General features: G+C 39.9%; 1 long non-coding RNA gene across 1 annotated transcript; it reads left to right on the forward strand.

Annotated features, from left to right (window-relative positions):
• The first annotated feature begins 331 nt into the window (after positions 1-331).
• LOC311248490 lies at positions 332-7,906 on the forward strand. Its single transcript, XR_014620955.1, has 7 exons — positions 332-437; positions 1,322-1,351; positions 1,523-1,577; positions 1,826-1,910; positions 2,349-2,422; positions 3,205-3,330; positions 7,785-7,906. It is a non-coding gene; the product is annotated as an uncharacterized lncRNA (long non-coding RNA).
• The last annotated feature ends 2,022 nt before the right edge of the window (positions 7,907-9,928 follow it).

Consider the following 9,928-nt stretch of genomic DNA (forward strand, 5'->3'; position numbering starts at 1 on the left):
CATTGCTGCACTATAGTCCATCCGTTGCAAGTCAACGCCCCCCCCACCCTCCATCCATTAACTCAACTGGACTGTCACTGTAATATTTATGTACAGTTGTACAGTGTCCCCCACCCACCCCTCCTACCCAACCCCCCCACCCACCCAACCACCTCCAATGTACAGTCAGATTGGTTATTTTTGGTTGAGGTTGAAAAAGCTATGTTGATTCAATATTTAATTACAGATACCATTTCAACATTTGAAAAACTGTCGTTGAATCAATTTAGTAGATTCCCCCTCCCCTCCTCCCCCTCCCCTCCCCTTCGAGAGGGTATAGTCCTAAGCAACTCGCGAGACCTAGAAGATCTCACGGGACTTGAGGTATTCAAACACTTTGGCGCGATGGATGGTGTCTTCACTGACTGCTTGACAAATAGTCTGAGCCAAACTCCTTGGTAAGTCATTGACAATATTATGTATTATGCCATTCACATACCATAATCTTGCTGTCATCGTTTGACTACATGCTACTTTGTGAATTATTACCGTGGTGGCAACTAGTAGGCTAGAACGAAGCTTGTTAGCATTATTAGCTAACATGCTAGATGGTACTTAACTGGTAAGTGAGTTCTTATGGGAATAGTATGATTCTGTTCAGATACCATCACCGGGCTGTTATCGTTTGACTAAATGTTATCTCTGTGCCGTGGCAAATAGTTTGGAGCTTGTTTGAGCAAATAGTGATGCATATTATTATAGCTACTAACGTTAGCTAGCTATCATGCTAGCTAACGTTATTCTGCCATTTTGTTTCGTGATTAAAATGTACGTTTTTAATAGTTACATAAGCATTGTTGTAACTAGTGTTAACAAATACTTTATTATAGTTCAATTGTGTTAAACTTGGGACACAGCCATGGCTCTATTTTATTTCGTTTTGTATGTGAGGCATTTTAGCTTGCAGTTGTTGTGTTGCATTGTGGGTCTTCAGCACAAAGTAATCCCTTGCTGAGGGTAAGATGGTTTTCTGTCTGCTCAGACTCAGAATACTTAATTAACATGATCTGTGCTTCATAAAAAAACAGATATTATTTATCTGGTTTTGGTTATTTTGCACAGTAAATACTTATTCAGGCCTACCTGCAATTCAGAATTTAATCCAGCAGGGCGGCAGTGATGTTCATTCTGCCTTTTGTTATATATAAAAAATGGGGCTTTGAAAGACTGACATATTTGAACTTCTAGCTCCTGCTACTCTAAACATATATATATATAATATACACAGTCTTGATAAATTGCATACAAGGTTTTTTGAATATTTTGATCGTCTTCTTTTTAGAATTCGCTGGCAATCATCGCCGCTATCAAGGTGAGTTAACTAACACATTCTCAAATCATGTTTTGTTTTTACCACCAGACATGCGCTAGGTATATGGAGCTAGGTACACTTGCTACTGTAGGTTATATGGTGCTCATTGATAACTACTTTGATGGTGCTTATTTTTTCCTTATTTTGTTAATTATGTTGCTCTTTCTCTAGGAATGCCAATGTATAACTCCAGCCCCTATTACCACACTGCCATTGATTCAGCTCAGTAAGTATTATCTTTCAATTCAATATTGTCTGTCTCTCTCACCCCACTTCAAACTTCACACCTTTATCTGTGTTTTCATCTCTGTCTTTCTGTCTCTCTCACCTCGACCCCCTCCACTTCACACAACACCTACATTGCCAAAGCCTTTGTCATTTGATGACACAGCAGTGCTATGTCTGTCTCTCCCTCTATCTCCGTCTCCCTCTCTCACTGGCATAACATTTTTATTGTCGTATTCAATATTTCAGAGATTCTTCGCCAGAGGAACTTGAAGCCATTCCTGAATTACCACCAGAGACCAGCAGTTGCACGCAGGCAGAGACTGCCTGTAGCGTGAGTTGAATTTTATACACAAGTTCACTGGTGTTTATTCTTATATAAAACGTCTCTAAAGACGTATGTTTACCTTTGCATTGATTGGCGGATTTTTGACTGAAGACATTGGATCTTTCCTGCTCTCCCATCCAAGTCCCAGGTTGTAATGACGTAATCATGACACTTAGTTGATTTTGAGTAGACAATTACTCGTTGCATCTGGGCTCATAGTCATAGCCATATAGGAATGACCGCTACACCGTCGCGCCAATAGCGGCCGAGGGAGGGAGAGTTAAGCGATTTCTTTGTCATTCAGACAGATTCTCCTATCTGCACCTATCTGACACGTATAGCCACTGATGGTGGAGAAGTGCTGTCCAATTAGCCATTTTGGGGAAATTCAGGCATAAAATAATATTCTGTTGTGTGTCACTGTCAAACAATCCAATATTTCAGAGATTCTTCGCCAGTTGCGGGAAGTATGTCACCACCTGAAGACGCAGACCACCACCTGAAGCCCATGTAGAATTGTGAGTTGAATTTTATACATGATAGATCAGTGGTTCTCAAACTTTTTACACCAAGTACCACCTGAGAATGTAGCTGGCTCTCCAAGTACCACCATATGACCGGTGTTAAAATACAGTCTATTCAGCTATGCACAGTTCACGCAGGAGGCAAATGTATTCCTAATACCATTATTTATTGTTAACTTTTGTCAGACACAGCCACAATGTACAAAGGGATAGCACTAGAACTAGCAAACGCGTCCACACAACTCATACAATGCAAGGGCATTGAGAACATAATAACTAACATTCTCACATAGCAAGTGAGAAAATTAAGAACAACTGTATTTCAGCAAATGTACTTAATCTCTATCTCTCTCTCTCTCTCTCTCTCTCTCTCTCTCTCTCTCTCTCTCTCTCTCTCTCTCTCTCTCTCACACAGCAAGCAATTGTCCATCATTCTCTCTCTCTCTCTCTCTCTCTCTCACACACACGCACACACACACACACACACACACACACACACACAATTATTTTGTTACAAAAACTTAATTTCCTGCATTCTGGTGCAGGACTTTTTGAAATTTGACCCTTTAAATGCCAGTTTGTGTGATGGCATCACAAATTATTGTTAAAATAAACACACAAAGTAAAATATGTTCAATAGGATAGGAGCCCCGCATTTAGTGATCTAGGAGGCAAGTATTTTGTAATAAGATCAGATAGATAGAGCAATCACAAAATAAAGAAATGAGGCTCATCGTGCTCGCAAGCCACTGTCTAAAGTCTAATTGTGTTCTCAGAGGGATGACACTGGTGATCTACACCTCTACCAGAGGCCAGCAGCCAGAGGGGGACCCTGCTGACCACAAGGCCATCTGAATCATCCTATGCTGAATTGACATGGATGGCATCTCCCTTAAGCTGATGTGAGTATAACTTCCATGTACAAACACAAACACACCCACTCTATCTATATCTCTCTTCTAGGACATGTCATCATCATCAAACCTTTATTTAATTCTTGGGAGAACAGTAGGGTTGTAAAAAAAAGTGTAAACATCTTCAAATCATTATTAACACATCCACGCTGTAAAGGGTTATTGCCCGCCATGCTTTGACCGCCAGATCTCGCAAGTAGGGTCGAGCTGCAGACTCGGAGCCTCGGTCCAGATTGGAACTTCCGCTCGGAGCCTCGGTCCAGATTGGAACTTCCGCCCTGCCACAGGACTATTACTCCTGTGACAGGGCAATGCGCTGATTGGCGGAAAGTACGGAAGTATCTCGAAGTACGTCTGACGTATCTCGAATTACGTCTGACGTTTCTCTACGTTAGCGAACATTAAACGTTGTATTCATAAAATAATATAAATTCAGCAGCATGGGGAGGGCCGGGGGGAGGGGAGGTACAGGTAGTAGAAGACATAGAGGTACAGGTCACATAATTATAGTACAGTGGAGAAGTAAAAATAGAATAAAAAGGCAGTGGAAACAATATACAATATTATTAACTCTAATAATAACACGCCTCGCGGGCTCATTATAATACGAGAGCCGTGGGTCTGCATTGTATAGAGCGGATCCCCCGGCCGTATTCAAGCGCTGGAGCGCTTTGCGATGGATCAAACTGTATTAATATAGTAGTAATAATAGTAGTTGGCTAGTTGCGCGCTTCTGGCCACCTCCCGCAGTGCGCGCATACACACATACTGTCTGTAGCCTATACAGTACGTGCAAAATTAGTTGTCAAGAGCCAATCGCACAGGTTGCCTCATCTCATCTGGCTCTGCAAATAGATCTAGAGTCTGAATATCATATATAGCCTTCTGATGATCTCTCTCTCTCTCTCTCTCTCTCTCTCTCGTCTCAAATCCATTCTGAGAACGGAATGCAGTGCCCGCGACGAGGGTCTTGATTGATTGATTGATTGATTGATTGATTGATTGATTGAAAATTGTATTAACAGATCATGCTGGACCTACAAAACAGTACAGTACTGTTTCTCATTCCTGTACTGTTGTTTATACTCTGCTCCTGTGTTGTAACCCAACCCCCTCCAATGTACAGTAAATGACCAAGTATGGTTTTGTCAATATTCCAATGTACAGTTTTGCTTGTACAGTTGCACAGTGTCCCCCACCCACCCACCCCTCCTACCCGACCCCCCCCCCCCCCAAGGCGAAAGTCTTTCTCTGGTCTGCATCCCCTTAACAATTGTGTGTATTGAGCTGTACTGTACTGTACCCATTCTGCAATCTGTTAATAAAATGTTCAATCAAGAATGGAGTGATTGACAGTGTCAAAGGCCTTTTGTAGGTCCAGCATGATCTGTTAATACAATTTTCAATCAATCAATCAATCAATCAATCAATCAAGACCCGCGTCGCAGGCACTGCATTCCGTTCTCAGAATGGATTTGAGAGAGATCATCAGCAGGCTATATATGATATTCAGACTCTAGATCTATTTGCAGAGCCAGATGAGATGAGGCAACCTGTGCGATTGGCTCTTGACAACTAATTTTGCACGTACTGTATAGGCTACAGACAGTATGTGTGTATGCGCGCACTGCGGGAGGTGGCCAGAAGCGCGCAACTAGCCAACTACTATTATTACTACTATATTAATACAGTTTTATCCATGGCAAAGCGCTCCAGCGCTTGAATACGGCCGGGGGATCCGCTCTATACAATGCAGACCCACGGCTCTCGTATTATAATGAGCCTGCGAGGCGTGTTATTATTAGAGTTAATAATATTGTATATTGTTTCCACTGCCTTTTTATTCTATTTTTACTTCTCCACTGTACTATAATTATGTGACCTGTACCTCTATGTCTTCTACTACCTGTACCTCCCCTCCCCCCGGCCCTCCCCATGCTGCTGAATTTATATTATTTTATGAATACAACGTTTAATGTTCGCTAACGTAGAGAAACGTCAGACATAATTCGAGATACGTCAGACGTACTTCGAGATACTTCCGTACTTTCCGCCAATCAGCGCATTGCCCTGTCACAGGAGTAATAGTCCTGTGGCAGGGCGGAAGTTCCAATCTGGACCGAGGCTCCGAGTCTGCAGCTGGACCCTATTGGATCTCGCTGTACAGCGTTATTGAGATCAATATTGAATTTTTTCGCCATGGCATTCAAAATTCATATATACACCCATGGCCGCCTAGTTATAGTTGAAAGTGGGGGTGCAAGATTCTTTTTTATTCTTTTTTTTTATTTTATTTTTTTTACATTTAATGAACACCTGTATGTGCAATTTCCTGCAATATAGAGCCTTCAATCTTGACCAAAATAAAGCTGCTCTTTTCACTATAAAACTCAGTTTATATTGCAGTATGATAGCTATAATAATAATAACTTCACTGCGAGGGCTCTTTTAGCTAACGCTAGCTAGGCACGTATGATAGCCAATTACTATTATAATAATAATAATAATAATAACTTTCCCATCCTCCCAAAGCCCCTCCGGCCCCGTTCACATCCGCAGCGGCAGTACCAACAACAACAACAATTAATTGACGCTATCAATAGCCCCAGTGAGCGCGGCGGCTGGCTGAATGAATGAATGAAAACTTTATTTAACAGATTGCAGAATGGGTACAATACAGTACGGTTCAATACACACAATTGTTAAGGTGATGCAGACCAGAGAAAGACGTTTGTCTTGTTTACATCAGGGTCCATAGCCCCTTTCGTGACTGTGCTGCACCGAGTGAATCCACAGTCACTTGCTCCTCAATGGGAAACCAACCTAGATTTACCCTGAAGGACTGGTTCTGGCCGAACCGTTCGTTATACAAGTATCACAGAGACATTACAAATGTGCTCACAGTTGCACGAGGGTTTCGGACAGAGATACGGGATGGTGCGCAGGCGCTGTGATCACCCAACGGCGGAAATAATGCCGCTTTGAGCAGTTTATAAAAAAATATTAAAAATATTTATTAGCAACGCCGAGCTTTCAAACCATCCCGTATCTCTGTCCGAACATATACAGAAATAAATACAGTAAAAACATACATGACATCATGACATTTATGGCATAGGGACATACATGACATACAGGTATATACTGTAGTACTGTTACATTTGTGACATATACGATATGCAAATAATATACAGTACTGTTACCCAGAGATCCTAACAGAAAATATTATATATATATGATGGGGATGAGACTGTACATTAGGAGGAGGGGGGGGGGGGGTGGACATTTACGGTGGCCAGTTTCGAATTGCAGTCTCCCGTAGGTGCTCTTTAAGAGCGGTTTTGAATGTGGGCAGGGGTAAAGTGGGTTTTAGGAGTGAGGTTAAGCAGTAGTCTGACCAGTTTGTTTTGTGATGTTTGTAATCTTGTTTTTAGTGCCTTTGAGGTGCTTTGGTACCATGAGGTGCAGGCATAGTCGTAGTACCCTTGAATGAGTACTGAGAGTACCCATGATTTTTGCCATTTTGTTATCGTGAAATTGGTATTAAATTTAATTCTGATTGGCATTAAAAAGTCTTAAAGCCTTAAATCTGACTGGGCTAAACCCTGGTTATTTTCAGCCCAATTTATTCATTTCACTGCAAACCATCTGATCAATATATCACCCATACTACATAAAGCATTTACTGACGATCACGTAATTATAAACGCCGCCCCGCCCCCCTTTCCTCCGTGCATGATGACGCATAACGTATACGATCATATACAGTTGAATTTTTTAATATAGCGTGTCTAGGGAATAAACGGCAATCGATGCATTTAGGTCTATAACTCACGTTCTAGGAATTACTACAGGAAATGATAAAACATACTTATATTCTAGAAGGTATTTTTGTATGAATGAAAAAGTATAACGTTCCTACATCCTGAACAATAGATAATCGATGTTGAATGCAGGCATTAAAGTGTTCCGTCTCAAGACGGATTTCCGTCAATTTGATTGGGGAGATCCGTCAATTTGATTCGCAGTCTAACGGAATTGACTACCTGGTATAATATGATTTGTAGATGCATACAGATTGAAACAAAATTGAGCCAATCAGAGGCGCCAAATATCATGAAAAGGGAATTTTTTCTACCGAGGCGGCGCCAAGCAGTCATCACTCAGGGACTCGAGTGGTTGCAGCTGGAGGCTATTGGGCGAGTGACATTTGCGAGGTCTGTCCGCCACATGGCAGGGTAACAAAATAGTTGTGTCCCCTGCTGTGGTTGTGAGTATAGTATACGTTTATTAGCTTAACTCCGTAGCAACATCACACAGGTGTATCTGTAGACAGTCTCCTCCCCACCGTATATATCTTTTTTCCTACCACCCACCCCCTCCTAATGTACAGTCCCGGACTTTCCAGTGAATCATAGTGTCCTTTTTTTTCATTTTCCCAGATGCACCATGCACCAAGGATCCAGCTGATTACTGCCAATCTGGAGGATTGTTCCTTATCTGCTCTTCACTTGTGCCACTGATTCATTGACCTTTTGTGGTGTGGTATGTTTTGATTTTTACTTAGTAATACACTGTATAGTTGGGATTCTGAATTAAACAGTATAATGTTCACATATATTATGGAGCCCCCAGGGGTCGGGAGAATATTGTGGAAAACAATATAAAACTGAAATGGTAAAGCTAAAAAACTGTAGACCTGACCACAACCCCCTCGGTTCAACAGCACAATATGTTGCTTTCTCCGCTTTTAAAAGTTGAAATCATCTGATGACATTGAAGGGATAGTTCAGAATTGTGGACATAAAGTTTAATTTACTACTTGGCCATTATGTTATGTTCAATGGACTGCACTTATATAGCAATAGCGCTTTTATCCAAAGCGCGTATGGCCTCTCATTCACCTATTCACACACATTCACACACCAATGGTGGCAGCTGCCATGCATATTGATCCATAAATAGTGTTTAGATTGTACTTCTATAGGTTTTTAACTTTACATACTGTATTTAAACATTATATTTGAACAAACACTGCAAGCTAAAGTTTTAAATCATTTGAATCTGTTTTATACAGCACACTTGCTTCCAAAATAAAGCAGTTTTACAATCCTGATCGTTTGTTAACACTTGAAGCTTTTTGTTTCTAACAATCTGTACAATAAAAGTGTTTCTCTGCTGAACTTTGAGTTCTGTCACTTTATTGAAGGAGTTTGATTGTAATAATTGAGGAAAAACCTGTGAAATAACAGTGTTTCACTGCTGAACTTTAAGTTCTGTCACTTAATTGAAGGAGTTTGATTGTAATAATTATGGGAAAACCTGTAAAATAACAGTGTTTCACTGCTGAACTTTAAGTTCTGTCACTTTATTGAAGGAGTTTGATCGTAATAATTGAGGAAAAACCTGTGAAATAACAGTGTTTCACTGCTGAACTTTGAGTTCTGTCACTTAATTGAAGGAGTTTGATTGTAATAATTATGGGAAAACATGTAAAATAACAGTGTTTCACTGCTGAACTTTGAGTTCTGTCACTTAATTGAAGGAGTTTGATTGTAATAATTATGGGAAAACATGTAGAATAACAGTGTTTCACTGCTGAACTTTGAGTTCTGTCACTTAATTGAAGGAGTTTGATTGTAATAATTATGGGAAAACATGTAAAATAACAGTGTTTCACTGCTGAACTTTGAGTTCTGTCACTTAATTGAAGGAGTTTGATTGTAATAATTCTGGGAAAACATGTAAAATAACAGTGTTTCACTGCTGAACTTTGAGTTCTGTCACTTAATTGAAGGAGTTTGATTGTAATAATTATGGGAAAACATGTAAAATAACAGTGTTTCACTGCTGAACTTTGAGTTCTGTCACTTAATTGAAGGAGTTTGATTGTAATAATTATGGGAAAACATGTAGAATAACAGTGTTTCACTGCTGAACTTTGAGTTCTGTCACTTAATTGAAGGAGTTTGATTGTAATAATTATGGGAAAACATGTAAAATAACAGTGTTTCACTGCTGAACTTTGAGTTCTGTCACTTAATTGAAGGAGTTTGATTGTAATAATTCTGGGAAAACATGTAAAATAACAGTGTTTCACTGCTGAACTTTGAGTTCTGTCACTTAATTGAAGGAGTTTGATTGTAATAATTCTGGGAAAACATGTAAAATAACAGTGTTTCACTGCTGAACTTTAAGTTCTGTCACTTTATTGAAGGAATTTGATTGTAATAATTCTGGGAAAACATGTAAAATAACAGTGTTTCACTGCTGAACTTTAAGTTCTGTCACTTTATTGAAGGAGTTTGATCATAATAATTTAGGAAAAACCTGTGAAATAACAGTGTTTCACTGCTGAACTTTAAGTTCTGTCACTTTATTGAAGGAGTTTGATCGTAATAATTTAGGAAAGACCTGTGAAATAACAGTGTTTCACTGCTGAACTTTGAGTTATGTCACTTAATTGAAGGAGTTTCATCGTAAATGTAGGGAAAACTTGTGAAATAACAGTGTTTCACTGCTGAACTTTAAGTTCTGTCACTTTATTGAAGGTGTTTGATCATAATAATGTAGGAAAAAACCTGTA

This window comes from Notolepis coatsorum (genome assembly GCF_963971535.1).
Source record: "Notolepis coatsorum genome assembly, contig: SCAFFOLD_713, whole genome shotgun sequence".
Taxonomy (NCBI): Eukaryota; Metazoa; Chordata; class Actinopteri; order Aulopiformes; family Paralepididae; genus Notolepis; species Notolepis coatsorum.